This window comes from Myotis yumanensis, unplaced genomic scaffold (genome assembly GCF_028538775.1).
Source record: "Myotis yumanensis isolate MYYU_CA2020_CCGP unplaced genomic scaffold, mMyoYum1.0.hap1 SCAF_5, whole genome shotgun sequence".
NCBI classification, from domain to species: domain Eukaryota; kingdom Metazoa; phylum Chordata; class Mammalia; order Chiroptera; family Vespertilionidae; genus Myotis; species Myotis yumanensis.
Genome location: NW_027223756.1, coordinates 83,280,901 through 83,298,987, shown reverse-complemented (window position 1 = coordinate 83,298,987; position 18,087 = coordinate 83,280,901). Strand labels below are relative to the sequence as shown.

The 18,087-nt window shown below is 47.1% G+C and overlaps 1 protein-coding gene and 1 non-coding gene across 4 annotated transcripts in view; one reads left to right on the top strand and one right to left on the bottom strand.

Moving 5' to 3' along the window:
* The window catches only part of ILF3 (interleukin enhancer binding factor 3), a 32,763-nt gene extending 16,716 nt beyond the window's left edge, over window positions 1-16,047 (bottom strand). For 2 of the 3 annotated variants that reach the window (XM_070416034.1, XM_070416033.1), the window contains exon 1: window positions 15,900-16,047. The gene's annotated coding sequence lies outside the window, so the exon portion shown is untranslated. The remainder of the gene's footprint in view (window positions 1-15,899) is intronic. The other variant, XM_070416032.1, reaches the window with a different exon arrangement.
* LOC139011963 (small nucleolar RNA SNORA81) lies at window positions 3,013-3,160 on the top strand. The gene has a single exon (XR_011471762.1). It is a non-coding gene; the product is annotated as a small nucleolar RNA SNORA81 (small nucleolar RNA).
* Window positions 16,048-18,087: the final 2,040 nt, after the last annotated feature.

The following is an 18,087-nucleotide window of genomic DNA, read 5'->3' as shown; positions in this document are numbered from 1 at the left end:
CACAACATGGAACAGATAAATATACCCATTGCATACAACCACCTAACAGCTAGCTCTGTCAATCTAAGCCAGTCACTAGCCAGGGCAGCAGGCTCATCCTGGAAAGGCACTCACTTTTAGGATAAATGACAACATGACTGGCCAAAACAAGAATCCCCACAATGTTATAGGGTTACCTAGTAACAGAACTGAAAATGTAAAGGTTCCACGCCTTGGCTATTGTGGCTCAGTTGGTTGGAGCGTCATCCAGTGCACCCAAGGGTTTCAAGTTCAATTCCTGGTCAGCACACACACCTAGGTTGCAGGTATGGAAGGCAACTGACTGATGTTTCTCCCTCTCCCTCTCTTACTTCCTCTGTCTCTCTCTCTCTCTAAAATAAATTTTTTTAAAAAGGGAGGATACAGCCGAAACCGGTTTGGCTCAGTGGATAGAGCGTCGGCCTGCAGACTGAAAGGTCCCGGGTTCGATTCCGGTCAAGGGCATATACCTGGGTTGCGGGCACATCCCCAGTGGGAGATGTGCAGGAGGCAGCTGATCGATGTTTCTCTCTCATGGATGTTTCTAACTCTCTATCTCTCTCCCTTCCTCTCTGTAAAAAAAAATCAATAAAATATATTTTTTTTAAAAAATAAAATAAAATAAAAAGGGAGGATACAATCCAAACTTTATACTATTTAAAGAAAAAAATGTTTTAAATCACTTTTAATTCAATTTATTTGTAGGTTTTTTTGTTTCATTTTGTTAATCCTCACCTGAGGATATTTTTTCATTAGAGTAGAAGGGAGAGGGAGAGACAGAGAGAGAAATATTGATATGAGAGAGACACATTGATTGGTTGATTGCCTCCTGCACATGGCCCAACCAGGGCCGGGATTGAGCCTGCAACCGAGGTACGTGCCCTTGCCTAGAACTGAACCCGGGACCCTTTAGTCCCAGGGCCGACGCTCTATCCACTGAGCCAAACCAGCTAGGGCTAAAGAAAAAAATTTAAAGGTTCCAAATAACTTGAAAATCTAAGGAGGCCAAATGCCCCTGCAGCAAATACCAGGTGGGGTTCACAGGCTTCATGGTAAGGCACAAGTAGGAATGGGAGGAGTGAGTGACCACTCCCTGGACTCAGTTTCTGGCTGTGCGTGGGCCCTTGATGAGCCACTAGGTCACTACCAAGTGGGAGCTTCTGCACAGACGTGAGCCTGAACCCTGCTTGCCCAGCCACTACCTGTGTGGTCTTGAGATTTCTTTGGAGCTTCCTTCTATGCCTGCAAAAAGGAAGCAACACCTCTCTCTCTGCAGGAGAATTGTGAAGTGAGTATGTCAACCCAAGGAAAGCGTGAAGCTGCATCTACACCACCACGCTGCTGTGGAAGCCTAGCGCTAAGTGACATGCATGCAAAATTGCATTCTGTAGTAATAATGAATTATCACAATTCAGTTAGAGACAAATGATATTGTGGTTGTGTTTGAAAAGAATGTTTTTACCTATTAGATACACATTGAGAAAATTTTATGGTTGAAAGTACATGCCTGATATTTGCTCTTAAATACTCCAATGAAGCAGAGGATAAAAGAAGATTGCAAAATGTTGATAACTGTTGACGCTAGGGGATGGGTATATTGGAATTCATTTGTGCATGTTTAAAAATTTCCTTTTTTTTTAAATGCATAAGCAGTCTTACAAAAGTGCAGCCATGGCAGGTAATCTAAAAATCAAACCAAAGCTCAGAAAACTAATTCTAAACTACCAAGAAACAGAAATCACAGCTTAATGGTGAGGACCAGTGTTAAAAAAACCACCACTCCTAGCCATATCTGTGCTGTAACTTCATCAATCTGATAAAGAAGGCTGGTGTTTAAAAGCATATTTGTTCAACATGTATTTAGTGTGCACCTTCTCCATGCCAGGCCACAGGCTAGCTGCTGGGACAGTGTTGGACACGGCCTGGAAGTCCTGTTCACTTGGACTTGGCCAGCTAGCAAACCCTGAAGGACAAACTCCCTCCCTCTAAACCTGATGAGGCTCAGGAGCAAATACTTCACTGTTTACCTATACCATCTACTCATCTCACATCCCTCCTCCAACACAAATATCAAATGTAGAAAGTTTCTAACCAAGGTTCCAGATGGCTGGCCTTTTTATCCAGGGCTTTTGTAGGATTGATATTGTCTAAAACCTACTTAAAAGGAGCCCCTGGGAGAAGTGGCTGATTCAGCACCTGATACAGGAACTGTACCTGGGTGGGCCTGGGTCAAGCTGCAGTGTCAGAAACTGCTCAAGAGACTAATGCAGTCTTGTCCAAAGAACAAGAAGCCGACTTGTAAAGGCTCCGACTGGCTACATTTGGGGCAACTGAGTATCAATAAATAAATAGTTTCCTATATGAAGTTCTAGAACAGGTAATACTAATAAATGAGAAAAAATTCAGAACAGCTGTTGCTTCTGGTTTCAAGGAACACCTGGAAAGGGGCCCAAGGGCACTTTCTGGGTGTGTTGGTCATGGTCTACATCTTGGTAGGGGTTGAGTGTATGCAGTGGTTCGAGTTCACTCAATGGTATATTCAAGACCTGTGGCCCGGCCGGTGTGGCTCAGCGGTTGAGCATCAACCTATGAACCAGGAGGTCAGGGTTCGATTCCTGGTCAGGGCACATGCCTGGGTTGCGGGCTCAAATCCCGTGTAAGGCGTAGGAGGCAGCTGATCAATGATTCTCTCTCATCACTGATGTCTCTCTCCCCCTTCCTCTCTGAAATCAATAAAAATATATACAAAAAAGACCTGTGCATTACTTCAAAAGAAAAAAAAGGACTGTACATAAATACTGGACTCTGGTTAATATTACAAGGGAAGCCCTGGCTGGTTTGATTCAGTGGATAAAGTATCAGCCTGCGGACTGAAGGGTCTCAGGTTCAATTCTAGTCAAGGGCACATGCCTGGGTTGCAGGCTCAATCCCGTGTGGGGTGTGCAGGAGGCAGCTGATCGATGTTTCTCTCTTATCGATGTTTCTAACTCTCTATCCCTCTCTCTTCCTCTCTGTAAAAAATCAATAAAATGCTAGCAGAGTACACACAAGAAGAAAAGTAACTGCACTAGATGATAAAGACTGGGGTGGACCTCTTTCTTAATGTCCAGTGTCCTTTGTCTTAAAATTTGGTGTAACATGTCAAAAAAAAAAAAATCAATAAAATGTATTAAAAAAAAAAAAAAAGAACTGGTGTTGCTTGTCTCAGTGTGAGCCCAGATCTGTCACCCAACCTAGCCTCTCAGAAGCCAGTTGCTCTGGTCTTGAATACCAGGGAATCCATCTCATTAATGGACACAGGGGTCTTCTGGATGAGCAGAAACCTTTAAAAAATCGTAGACCCCTACCAATCTAACTTTAAACAAAAGCTGTGAAAGGCTGCACAAAGCCGTTCCTGCAACCTCATTTATGATTCAAACCTAGGCACAAGTGACACCTAATTGTTACCAGCCCAGCCTCTCTGAAAATGAAACCAAAGGAAGGAAAGAGTGGAGTAAAGAATCAAGATTTTTTTAAGAGAAAGAGGGAAGGAGGGGGCGGGGGGGGGGGGGGGGGGTGGACACACAGACATTGGGTTGCTTCTGCATGCACCCCAATCGGGGATGGAACCTGAAACCTGGGTATGTGCCCTGATCAGGAACTGAACCAGCCACCTTTTGTTGTATGGGACGATGCTCCAACCAGCTGAGCCACACCAACTAGAGCAAGCATCAGGATTTTAAGCCTGACCTCTGTGTAGTTTGGGATGTTTTTAACACAATAGAATCAGGTTTCTTTCTTTTGTTTTTGAAACCAGACCACCTATGGCATGCAGTTACAGAAGTTTAAACCACAAATCATGCTGACAATGTGATGATCATCTTTCTGACCTCTCACTAATTAGAATATGATGTTCATGGCATTTGCTATTGGAAAAGAAACATGCCCAAGTTAGCATGTGTGATTCAACAAATGTTTTTGTTGTTAATCCTTACCTGAGGATATCTTTTCCATCTATATCTAGAGAGTAGAAGGTGGGGGGAGGGAAAGACATGGATTTGAGACACACACATCAGTTGGTTGCCTCCAGCACAAGCCTAGAGCAGGGCTGGGGATGGAACCTGCAACCCAGGCAACCCTGCCCCCAACCAGGAATCAAACCTACCATCCTTAGGTGTGTGAGATGATGCTCTAACCACTGAGCCCACTGGCCAGGGAAGATCAACAAATATTTGTATAATAAGCAGGTGTGGTGGGAACAGCCTAACAGGTATGGCCCCATCATTCTTCCAGAGTGGACCCACAACCCCACCTCCACGGTATTTCACAAAACCTAGCAGGTATTCTAAGGACTCTGGGGAATTGCCCTGAATTAGATGCTGGTCCTAGAGACTGAATTAGATTCTGAATGTACAAGGACCCAAGCAAGCTCCTGGTTTCCTAACCTCTGGAGCTATCCTATCCCGGAGTGTCAAGTTAAATAATACAGAAGTGCTGTCCTTTAGTAACTCCTTAAAACGTTTAATATCACATCAAGGACACGGAAAATAATTTTACTTGGGGTAGTGAACACACAATACAATATATAGGTGATGTGTTATATAACTGTTACATCTGAAAGCTATAATTTTATTAACCAACATCACCCCAATAAATAATTTAAACAAAGCAATCCAAAAGATACCAATCTAAAATGTGGCCATGGCCTGACCATTGTAGCTCAGTGGTTGAGCATCAACCTATGAACCAGGAGGTCATGGTTCAATTCCTGGTCAGGGCACATGCCTGGGTTTCAGGCACGATTCCCAGTAGGGAGCATGCAAGAGGCGGCTGATCAATGATTCTCTCTCATCATTGATGTTTTTATCTCCCTTCCTCTTTCTCGAAGAAATCAATAAACACATATTTAAAATAAAAAAAAAAATGTGGCATGGACACCACTCCAAGAAATTAAGTCTAACAAAAGTCTGAAGTCTAGTGCAATCGGCCAAGTTGTCTGCAACAGTGTTTTTATTGGTCCACAGAAAGGTAGAAAGTTAGGAATAAAGATTTTCAATGTAAAGGGCCATCCTTTAAGCTTAACTTATTTTCTGCATTTTCAGTGCTAAAATATCCTTTTTCTTATGAAAAGATGGAGATGGTGTATGGTAACTGGTTAAAAGGCATTTTTCTAGGAAAAATAAAAAGTTGACCCGCCCTAGTCAATTTGGATCAGTGGATAGAGCATCGGCCCATGGAATGAAGGGTCTTGGGTTGGATTCCGGTTAAGGACATGTACCTCAGTTGCAGGCTGGATCCCCAGCTCTGGTCAGGGCATGTGCGGGAGGCAGCCAATTGATGTATCTCTCTCACATGGATGTTTCTCTCTTTCTGTCTCTCCCCCTCCCTTCCAGTCTTAATATTTCTAGAAATTCCAACTGGTCTGTGAGAACCAAGACCCCAGGCCCTCTGACACTGAAGAGCCCACAGGTCTTAGAAACAGAAACCGCATGTCTGTATCCACCTCAGTTCTCCAACCTGGCAGCTGTAGGACCTCCAAAAAAATCACTTGCCTCAAAGTTGCAAAGAGTAGGAATTAAAGGTGACAATATGGGAAAATTCCTTTTCAACTATAAAGCCACAAATACAATGTATTATGGGAGTAATTTCAACTATTCTTGGATGAACCAAGAGAAATGTAAAATCACAGCAGAAAGTTTAAGATGACACCAAGTGAGAATTATCGAACCCTCTTTCCAACACATTCCAGGCAGCAAAGAGAGAGAAGAAAACAGCTTTGGAAATCTCCCACACCTGGGGGGGGTGGGGGGGAGATGCAACTTGCCCACCTATCCCATGGGGAAGCTGTAGAGGATTTTTAAAAAATGTAACATACATTTTAATTTCTTCTCCCAAAAGTTTTTTTCCCCACTAAGGGGAAAAAAAAAAAAAAAAATGCCTGCCTGGTGGTGTGGCTCAGTGGTTGAGCATCCACCCATGAAGCAAGAGGTCAAGGCACATGCCCAGGTTGGCTTGATTTGGGGGTAGGGATGAAGGGGCGGCAGGGACACGTGCAGGAGGCAGCCAATCAATGATTCTCTCCAATCACTGATGTTTATGTTTCTCTCTCTCTCTCTCTGAAATCAGTAAAAACACATTTAAGTAAAAGAAGAAAAATTTTAAAAAGACTGCTTCACTAAGGACATTAACACTCATATGTCAATTATTTTAGTAGGCAAGGGGGTACATTCATTTTTAATGAAAACTTTTCAGAAAATTGTAACTTCACCTGAAATTGTAAAAAGAGATTAAGTGTACTCAGTATCGTTTCCTCCAGTTGTAACATTTTGCAAACTATATAGTACAATATAACCACGATACTCATACTGAAACAGATACAGACTGTTGCTGTCACAAGGATCCCTCCTGTTGCCCTGTACAGTCACATTCACCTTCCAATTGCCCCCATGCCTAACCCCTAACAACTAATTCATTTAACTTTTCTGTAATTTTGGCATTCCAAGAATGTTTTATATAAATAAAATTGTAGAGATGTAAACATTCAGGATTGGCTTGTTTCATGCAGCACAACTGCCTCAAGATTCATGCAAGTTGTGTATGTATCAATAGTTGGCTCTTTTTTATTGCTAAGTAGTATTCCTTGGTATGGACACACCTTCGTTTGTTTAACCATTTAGCAGCTGAAGGACATCTGTGGGGTATCCAGTTCTTGGCTATCCTATCTAATAAAAGGAATATGCAAATCAATCATCACTCCATCACAAAGATGGTGGCACCCATAGCCACAAGATTGTGGTACCCAGTACTCTCAGCCCCACTGGAGTCCCCCAGTCCCTCATCACTGTGGCGATGAGGTAAGTGTTCAGCGCCCGGCCGCAGATGGGCCTCTGGGCTGCAGAGCGCCTCTGGGCAGCGGGCGTGGAGCAGCCAGGCCCCACAGAGAGCTACTGGTGCATGGATTCATACACAGGGCTACTAGTCACAAATAAAGCTAAGAACATTTGTGTATTCATTTTTGTGTGAACATATATGTTCATTTCTTTGGGATAAATGCACAAGAGTCAAATTGCTGGATTATATGGTAGTTGCCTGCCAATTTTATGAAAAACTGCCTAAGTGTTTTTCAGAGCTGAAGCATCACACTTTAAAAAACAAACTCGCCCTGGCCAGTTTTGCTCAGTGGATGGAGCGTTGGCCTGCGGATTGAAAGGTCCCAGGTTCGATTCCGGTTGGGGGCATGTACCTTGGTTGCGGGCACATCCCCAGTGGGGGGTGTGCTGGAGGCAGCTGATCGGTGTTTCTCTCTCATCGATGTTTCTAACTCTCTATCCCTCTCCCTTCCTCTCTGTGGAAAATCAATAAAATATATTAAAATCAGTTATCTTTAAAAATAAATAAATAAATAATAAAAAACAAACTCGAGTCCAGCGGTGTGGCTCGATGGTTGACTGTTGACCCATAAATCAGGAGGTCAGGGCACATGCCTCGGTTGCAGGCTCTATCCCCAGTAGGGGGAGTGCAGGAGGCAGCCCATTGATGATTTTCTCTCTCATCATTGATGTTTCTATATCTTTCTCCCTTCCTCTCTCTGAAATCAATAAACATATTTAAAGTGAAAAACAAACTCAAGTAACTTCACCAAAATTGACTCAGTTCACCTTTTTACACTCCTGTCAGTTCACACATCTGCTGTGAAGCTGTGGTCACTGGTGAGCTCTCACTGGGCAGCCCATAATTCTCCCTGTTTACTGGGCAACTATTTTCCCCTTCTGCAAGCATTCTGCACAGGTCATCCATAGGACAAACATTTATTAGGTGCTACTAAGAGCCATGGGACTGGGTCAATTATTGTCATACAAGTGTCCTCATGCACATTGAAAGAAAATTAATTAGGAGGTGTCTGGCAGGGCAGGACTGAGGGAGACGGGCTGGACACGCCCTGCAGCCAACCTCCTGCAGTCCCTCCCTGGCCGGCCGCACCTGGGGTGGCGCTGTGGCTCAAAAGGTGTCTGTGGAATGAGTGGGGTCCCTCAGCCAGGCCTGCAGGGATTGGACTGAAACTGGCAGTCTGACATCCCCCAAGGGACCCCGGAGTGCAAGAGGGCACTCTGCAAAGTTGCTGTGGTACAGGGTGTGGAACGCAAACATAAGTGTGCAGTAAACCAGATTCGGGGCCGACAGTGCCCCCAGCAACAACATAACCCATGTCCAAAGGTGGAATTGTACGACCCAGTGAGGAATCGGGCTCCCTCCTCTCTGGTTTTGGGGTGCGTCACCTGAGAACCGCTGCCAAGTCACTGCAGCTCCTGCGTTGGGCATCTGCCCCCTGGTGGTCAGTGCATGTCATAGCAACCAGTAGGACAGAGAGAGGGAGGGACACTTAGCATATTAGCCTTTTATATATATACTAGAGGCCCAGTGCACAAAAATTTGTGCACTCGGGAAGGTCCCTCAGCCCGGCCTGTGCCCTCTCACAGTCTGGTACCCCTCGGGGGATGACCACCTGCTGGCTTAGGCCTGCTCCCCAGGGGATTGGGCCTAAGCTGGCAGTCAGACAACCCTCTGGTAGCCCGGGAGCCTCGAGGGATGTCCACTTGCCAGCAGGGAGCAGGCCTAGCTGCAGTCGGACATCCTTAGCGCTGCTGAGGAGGTGGGAGAGGCTCCCACCACCACCGCTGTACTGGCAGCCGTCAGCCTGGCCTGTGGCTGAGCAGAGCTCCCCCTGTGGGAGCGCACTGACCACCAGGGAGCAGCTCCTGCATTGAGCATCTGCCCCCTGGTGGTCAGTGTGTGTCATAGTGAACAGTGATTCCGTCGTTCTGCTGTTGGGGTCAATTTGCATATTATCCTTTTATTATATAGGACTAGCCCTGAGCATGAATTTGTGCTCCAGTAGCTCACCGCCACCCTCCAGTAGTTCTCCGCCCGCTACACCGCCCTCCTGTAGCTCCCCCTGACCCCCACCCCTCCCCTCATAGCTTGCTGCCCTGCCCCCTCCTGCAGCTCGCTGCCCCACCCTCCTGCTGATCCATGATCCAGTTACACGGTGGGTTGTTATGCTTCACGGCATAATGACCATTTGCATATTACATCTTTATTATATAGGATAGATTATATATATAGATTGTTGACACTTAAACTTTTTTTTTACATTTTACTAGTGATTTATGAATGCAAGGGACTGTCAACCTGCAAATCACTACATGTACTATTGAGAAGCTAACTTGCAAAGTTTCATTTTTTAAACACACACATACTCTTCTCAGGTTAGTTAAAAGGCAAGCAGTAGAAAAACAAGTAGCCTGGAAGATTATTCCAATAAGACCTCATCCTTGAGTCTGAACCACAGTCCTACTGAAAATAAGGCTGGCCCTGATGGTGTGGCTCAGTTGGTTCGGTGTCATCCCATGCACCGAAAGGTTGCCGGTTTCATTCTGGCTTGACCCCTGGTAGGAGTGTGCAGGAGACAGCTGATCTATGTTTCACACTCACATCAATGTTCGCCCCCCCCGCCTCCCCGTCGCTAAAAATCAATTGAACACTTGGAGTGCGGGAAACGAGTTAAGTCGGCTCGCGTGAATTGCGCGTACTCCGCGGGAGCCGTCTTTAACTCGGTTCATATAGATTTGCGGTGGAGTGCGGGAAACGTGTAAACTCCGGCCGATTGTAACTGCGTATTACCAAATATTTGTTTGTAATCCACCCTTTTGGTGGATGGAACAAAACCAAAAGACAGAGCCATCTTATATTTTGGCGGGAAATTCACCCGCACTCCAAGTGTTAAAAGTCTTTTAAAAAGCCCTGGCTGGTTTGGCTTAGTGGATAGAGCATTGCCTGTGGACTGAAGGGTCCCAGGTTTAATTCCAGTCAAGGACACATACCTCGGTTGCAGGCTTGATCCCTGGCCCTGGTTGGGACACATGTGGGAGGCAACCAATGGATGTGTCTCTGTCACATCTATGTTTCTCACTCTGTCTCTGTCTCTCCCTTCCACTCTCTCTGAAAATCAATAGAAAAATGTTCTCGGGTGAGAATTAACAGTAAATAAATAAAATTTAAACATAAAAAATTTTAAAAAGGAGGAACAATTTTAAAAAGGAGGAACTCTCTCCTGGCTGGATAGCTCTGTTGGTTCAAGTGTCATCCCAATACACTTAGGTTGCGGGTTCAATCCCTGGTCAGGGCACATACAGGAATCAGCCAATGAATGCATAAATAAGGGGAATAACAGTCTCTCTCTCTCAAGTAAAATGAATAAGTAAAAGGAAGGCTGTTTGGAATGTTCAATAAAAATCATCATGGACCAACCTGGCCAGTGTGGCTAAGCTGGCTGTCACCCTGTGCACCAAAAGATCGCTGGCTCCGTGCCCAGTTGGGGTGCATACAGGTATCAACCGGTTAATCTTTCTTTCTCTCTCTCTCTCTTCCTTCCTCTCTCTCTAAAGTCAATAAAAACATACTTAAAAAAAACTATCATGGATCTCAAACTGCCAATAGCACCACTTTTCACTAATCACCTAGAAATATAAAAATAAGATGGAGTGCCGAAACCGGTTTGGCTCAGTGGATAGAGCATTGGCTTGCGGACTGAAGGGTCCCAGGTTCGATTCTGGTCAAGGGCATGTACCTGGGTTGCGGGCACATTCCCGGTGGGGGGTGTGCAGGAGGCAGCTGATCAATGTTTCTCTCATTGATGTTTCTAGCTCTCTGTCTCTCTCCCTTCCTCTCTGTAAAAAATCAATAAAATATATATTTAAAAAAATAAAAAAAATAAGATGGAGCCAATTTACATATTCTAATAAAAGGATGCAGGTTAACTTTTTTAAAAAATCCTCCCATAAGGATGTATTTGTGTTGTTTTTTAAAAATATATTTTTTATTGATTTCAGAAAGGAAGAGAGAGATAGATAGAAACACCAATGATAAGAGAGACTGCCTCTTGCACGCTTCCCATGGGGGATTGAGCCTGCAACACAGGCATGTGCCCTGCTCTGGGATCGAACCCTGTCCTCCTGGTTCATGGGTTGACACTCAATCACTGAGCCACACCAGCTGAGTGAGAATATATTTTTACTGATTTTAGAGGGAGAGGAAGAGGGGTGGAGGGAGAGAGAGGAGATGAACAACAGAGAAACATGGATCAGTTGCCTCCAGTAGGCACCCCAATTGGTGATCGAATCTGAAACTTGGGTATATGCACTGAGCAGGAATTGAACTAAAGACCCTTCAGTGCACCAGAAGCTCCAATCAACTGAGCCAGATCGGCCAGGGAATATATTCAACTTTTGACTAAACCAGTGGTTCCCAAACTTATTTGGCCTACCGCCCCCTTTCCAGAAAAAATATTACTCAGCCCCTGGAAATTAATTTTTTTTAAAATTTTAATAGCAGTTACTCATCGCCCCCAAATGCACCTGTGGCCATCACCGCCCCCCTGGATCGCTGCAGCGCCCACCGGGGGGCGACAGCGCCCACTTTGGGAATCACTGGACTAAACGATCATTGGTGATAGTATATGGCTCCCACAAATTTAAAAAAAAAAAAAAAGGCCCATAGTAAACTCATTTTCCTGTTAAAACTGGTGGCTACATTTTCAGTAAGAAGAGGAAAAAATTTCAACTGGACACTGCTTTCTTAAAACATTTGAAAAAAAAGCAGGTATTGAAAATATGTCTGGCAAGGGCCAGGTGGCTCAGTAGATTGGAGTGAGGTCCTATACATCAAAAGGTTGGGTTTGATTCCCAATCAGGGCACATACCTACGTTTCAGGTTCTATGGGATGAGTTTGGGAAGCAACCAATAAACATGTCTGAACTTCCTACTGCAATTTCTAATGGGATCACCTACAAAGTGCTGTCTTGGGAAAACCTCACAGGGATTTAACAGAGCATAAATATGGTGAGAAGCAATTTTGAAAAATCAGTACACTGACAAGTCTCCCTAATAAATACCTGCCCACACAGCTAACACTTCGAAGAGGCAGCACCAACTTACCCTAACAAAGCAGAGAGGAAAGCTAGTTGTTTCAGTGAAATTCTCAAATGCTGCAGCAGAAAACTGAAGTCAACCTCATCCCTTCAGGACCCAGACACACTTCACTGACAACCTGTGTGTAGACTCCTATCAATCCACCATCTGTCTCAAATTCCAAACCCTTCCCCTGGAAACAAAAATAAGATCTTCCTTTCCCAGGACTCTGCTAAAATAAAAAACACCCAATTCAGAAAGCCTAGAAAAATCTTAATTTCTGAGAAAGTTTAAAGCATTTACCTATATATATAAGAGCCTAAGTGACTGGCTGACCGTACAACCATCCAGTAGCTCTGACGCGCACTGACCACCGGGGGCAGACGCTCAAAGCAGCAACTTTGCAGAGTGCCCTCTCCCACTCCGGGACCCCTCTGGGGATGTTGGACTGCCAGTTTCAGCCCATTCCCCACAGGCCAGGCCGAGGGACCCCACCAGTGCACAAATCCGTGCACCAGGCCTCTAGTCTATATAATAAAAGCCTAAGCTGCTGTTACAACAGAATGACCGGTCGTTATGATGCGCACTGACCACTAGAGGGAGCAGCCACTCAGCCAGAAGCCAGGCTCATGGCTGGCAAGCACAGCAGAGGTGGCGGGAGTCTCTCCCACCTCTGATGCAGGGCTAAGGAGCAGTAAGTCGAGCGGTAAGTAGCCTGCCGCTAAGGAGCAGCAAGCTGAGCATAAGGAGCGAGGGATCCCAGATTGTGAGAGGGTGCAGGCCAGGCTGAGGGACCCCCCCCACCCACCCAAGTTCACGAATTTCATGCACTGGGCTTCTAGTGATTTCAAATGTCACCACTTGCCTGGCCAGCACTGCTCAGTGGTTGAGTGTCAACCTATGAACCAGGAGGTCATAGGTTTGATTCTCAGTCAGGGCACATGCCCAGGTTGTGGGCTCAATCCCCAATGTGGGGCGTGCAGGAGGCAGCCAATCAATGATTCTCTCTCATCACTGGTGTTTCCATCTCTCCCTCTCCCTTTCTCTCTGAAATCAATAAAAAAATATAAATAAAATGTCACCACTTTTTGGGCCATATATGCTAATACCAGATGGTGACATTTACACATCTTTCAAAACTGTACCAGGTTGCCCTGGCTGGAGTGGCTCAGTTGGTTGGGCATCCTACCATTCACTGAAAGGTTTCGGGCTCAATTCCTAGTTGTGGTTGTGCAGGAGGCAGCCAATGGATGTTTTACTCACACACTGATGCTTCTCTCTCTCTCTCTCAAAAACAATTTAAAAAGATTTTTAAAAAAAACTGCACAGCCCTTGCCAGCTGCTCAGTGGTTAGAGCATCGGTTTGAGGACTGAAAGGTTGCAGGTGCCATTCTGGTCAAGGGCAGGTACCTGGTTCCAGGCTTGATCTTGATTGGTTAGGGCATGTGCAGGAGGCAACCAATCAATGTGTCTCTCTCACATCAATGTTCTTCTCTCTGTTTCCCCTCCTCCCTTCCTTCCTCTCTAACCTCTGACCTGTAAAAGGTGAAATCAGAAAGAATTGGGAAGGTGGTGAGAGAGGTTAAGAGGCACATGTCCAGCCTAAAGAAAACATCTAAAGCCTTTTTCAGAAGTGAGAACATTTCCAATCCCTACATCTTGCTGAAGCCTAAAGACAGACAAGAGTCCGCCGGCGTGGCTCAGTGGTTGAGCGTCAACCTATGAACCAGGAGGTTACCGGTACGATTCCTAGTCAGGACACATGCCTGGGTTGTGGGCTCAATCCCCAGTGTGGGGCGTGCAGGAGGTAGCTGATCAATGATTCTTCTCATCATTGATGTTCCTAGCTCTCCCTCCCTTCTCCTTCCTCTCTGAAATCAATAAAAACATTTAAAAAATGACAGACAAGATACTGTTTACCCAAAGAGAAGTGACTTACAGACTCACAGAAGACTCTTTCCTCATCATGGACTCCACCTGTGCCTACCTGAAGAACTTAACCAGGGGAGCACAAAAACAAGCACCATACATGTGTCATCAGAATATTAGCCGCTGCTCTTGCCAATGTGGATTTTTTTATAGCATTTTTTTTTTTAGAAATTAGAGATTCCTCACTCCAAGGAATAAAATTATCACGTATACTAGAAGTAGCTAAACAAATTTTTGCCTATAGGCACTAAACGAGTTCAAATAAAGAAAAACAAAACTGCCAACAATTAGGCACCATTCCACTCCAGAAAGAAGACGATTCGAAGGCTTGCCCAAGCTCCTAGGGTAGGGAAGACTCTGATAAATCAAATGTCCAGTGCTGGCAAGGCCAAGCCTGGCAGTAATTGCCAGCCTCCAATAAGCTACAGACAACACTAGGGCCTGCACAGATTCCATTTGCAAACCACAGGGACAAGAATTACAGCTCAGGGGCAAAGACCCCAGGACTACATAACAGCACCTGTCAGTGCCCTAGATCCTCCCCCCCCCCCCCGCCCCCCGCCCCCTTTTCCAGCTGTGAATGAGCCTCTGGTTCCCACACTTCATTCACAGCATGAGTGGCTGCTGTCACTACATCCCACATGACCACACACAAAGCATCACATACAAAGCAGAGTGGCAGCACTGTGAGTAATCCGTGGAGACTCCCAATCACAGACACCTGAGGAGAGCCTAAAGTCCTACATTTGAGCTCTAACTTCGGACAGCACCTTGTATTTCCCCCTGGATCACTCACTGTAAAGACCGAAGAATACCAAGCATCAGAAATACAGGTTCACAATCTGAAATACCTGAATCCAGAAAAGGGAGGCTTATCACAGAAATTTTTGATTCCTTGCTGATCCATCACGTTCCCTAACCAGAACCCCAAGCAACTTTCAATCAAATTTGAAATTACTTAGAAGAGATGGCTTACTCTCCCCACGTTTAGGCATTGAGCTAGTGGAAACTATGCTGATCACAGTACACTCCAAATAATTCATCCAGGCAGAGCATTAACCCGTGCAGAACATCAAGAACAACCTTAAGAATCTCAAGTCATTTTACTACTTGAAGAAATAAGACAGAAAACAGTTTTTAGCACTCATGTTTGGGTCCCAAGCTTGCAGATTACAGTGCACCCAAACATCGCACCAGATCACCATTTTGGGGGAGGATGCAAGCCCTAAACAATCTGAAAAAAAATTTCAACATCAATGAAACACCTGGACTGAAGAAATGGAAATCTTAAAGCCTTCCCCAAGTGTGGATGCTGATCTGTGGGAGGCCTGGGTGGCCAGGGATTTGGGAACCCGATGATCCCACAAAGACCTCTTCTGTAATCCGCACATGGAAGAGGTTCCGTGGTGGGGGTCCACCTCTCCGCGCCATGTAAGGACAAAGACCACGTTTCCCGCCTCTGGAGCCTAGGACCCTCCTGGAATCCGAGGCGGGAGTGGGACAAAGAGGAGGAGAGGAGGGGATGAGGATGGGGGTGAGAGAGGCGCTCCTGCCCCGCGGACCCGGATGCTCTTGGGCCGGAGGGGGGGGGTGTGTTTCCAGCACGTGCGCGCACGCGGAGCGCCGCAACAGACAAAAGCCCGGGCCGGGGGAGGCTGAGGCCAGGAGCCCGGTGCGCGCGCACCCCCCACGCGAGGCGCTGCCGCCAAACGAGGGGCCGCGAGGGGGGAGGACGGGTGCGCGCGCACGGGGCCCTCGCCGCCGACGTCGCCATTTTGTTTCCTCGGCACAATGGGGGAGAGTAACGGCCAAACGCGGGAGCACGGCTGGCGAGGGCAGAATGAGCCCAGGCGCCGGGACAGGGGACCCGGCGGAGGCGGGGAGCAAGGGGCGCCTCTGGCCTTGTCACCGCGACTCTCCAGCCGGGCCCGAGCTGAGTGGGAGGACGGGCGGGGGGGAGGGGCAGAGGCGGGAGCGGGCCTGACCGCCGCCACATTGGAGCTTACCTTGTCAGCGTCCCTTCCCCGACCGCAACCGCCGCCGACCGCCTGCCGCAACCCGCCGGGATCTCCCCCGCAAAAGCCACGCGGTGCGCACCGGGCTGCTGAGTCCAACTGCAATGGCGAGAAGAGGAGGAGGAGCCGGGGGCGAGCGGGCGGGCGCGCGCCAGGGAGGTGCGGAGCCACGTGACCACTCGGAGCCCCGCCCCCTCGCCGCCGCGTTGCGTTCGACGCAGGCCCAGCTTAAGGGAGTGAGAGGGACGAAAAGAGAGGAGGTGGGTTCTGGTCACGTGATGAGGGCGTAGACGTTGCGAGCTCCTCACGTGGCGTCGGAACGTCCTCCCTTTTCCACGCCTTTGCTTGGTCATGTGACAGTGGCAAATTCGGGCTCCTCCTTGGCCACGTGAAGAGGACTGTTCGCTTTCCCTGCGTTGTATTGGTCGGCCTACATCATGTGACGACGTCAGCGCTCTCTTATTGACGGTTTTGAGCCGCCTTTTCACGTAATTCAGGGCGAGTGGCTGGTCCTCACTGAAGCTCGGAGTTTACGCTCATGCGCGGCCACCATCTTAAACCCGCCGCCATGTGTACGTTGGCGGAAACGCCTCTGGGAATCTGGCCCGTTATTGCCCTCATAATAGCTGGATCTCTGCGGAGGAGGCGTTTCCTCGAAAGGCGGCCTGCCCGCCGAGCTTCCAACCCCCTCCCCGCATCTCCGCAAGGAGCGGAGAAGACCCGAGGTGCGAGTGTGAGACGGCAGTGTCCCGAGCCGCCGGAGTGCGGAGCTGAGCTGGTCGGGTCATTCCCCCTCTCTTTCACAAATGGAGACACTGAGGCACTGCGGAAAAAAAAGACTTGAGGGTTTACGGGAGAACCGGTGCTGGGACTCAGACGCTGGGCCACCAGTTTGGTCTTATAAAGAAAGATCCTGGGGACCGAGGACATGCTACCTTTTCTTTACAAGCCTGTCGGGGAATCCTCCCGAGCGCCGTGTAAGATCCCTGATGTACAACCTGTATCTAAACTAAGCCCTGCCCCCTCCAGCGTAAGGGTCAGGCTGGCGCTCCACAGGCATGGTTGTTAGGCGAGGCTGGGTCCAGAATAAGGAGTTGTTGAAAAGGGTTTCTTCCTGAAAGAGATGAGAAATTCAAGACTTATAGACTAGTAGCGGGTCTTCCTTGCAAAAACGGAGGGACGGCACAGCTAATTTGTAAACGATGCAATGTCCAGTGCCTGCCCTAGGTTTGAGGCCCCCGGTAAAACCAAGGTCTGATCGATCCCCCGTTTCCTTTTCTACGAAATAGTAATAATAAAAAAGCACTTGGCGGCCCAGCCGGGTGTAACTCAGCGGTTGAGCGTCAACCCAGGAACCAAGAGGTCGCCGGTTCGATTCCTGGCCAGGGCATATGATCCCCAGTGGGGGGCATGTAGGAGGCAGCCAAGCAATGATTCTCTCTCATCATTGATGATTCTCTCTCTTTCCCTCTCTCTCTCTGACATAAATGAAAAAAAATTAAAAAAAAAAAAAAAAGCACTTGGAGAATTTTAGTGCAGGACAAATGCCCCAGATTATAGCTATTATTCAGAGGGGCGGGTGGCCCTGGCCTGGTTACTCAGTTGCTTGAAACTTCCTCCCATACACCAGAAGGTAACAGGTTCGGTTCCCCTCAGGGCACATACCTAGGTTTATAGTTCAATCCATGATTGGGGTGCCTTTGGGAGGCAACCCATCAAAGTTTCTCTCTCATATCCATGCTTCTCCCCCTCACCCCCCTCACCCCCCTCCTCTCTTTGAAAGCAAGAAAACATTCTCAGGCGCTCTCCCTCTGGGAGCATGTGTGCCTTTCCCTTTCCTTTTCCCTTCCCTCTCCTCCCTGCCCCAGGCATGTTACCATTAGCTTCCTCACTCCCAAGCTCCAAGGGCCCTTCCTTTAACCTCTATAACTTGTTTCCTAAGCCCATTTCTTCTAGGAATTACTTATTCTACCTATGTGATTTACCAAATGTTCCCGTATAGTTTGGGTCTGGCTCTGAATTCTTTCCTAGCCAGAACCCAAGTAACATTATTTTAGAAAAGAAAAAAAACATATCCTTGGCTGAGGTTTTTTTGTTTGTTTTCTGTTGTTGTTTTTTTAATTACTAATTTCTGAGAGGAAGAAGGAGAGAAACATCAATGATGAGAGAGAATCATTGA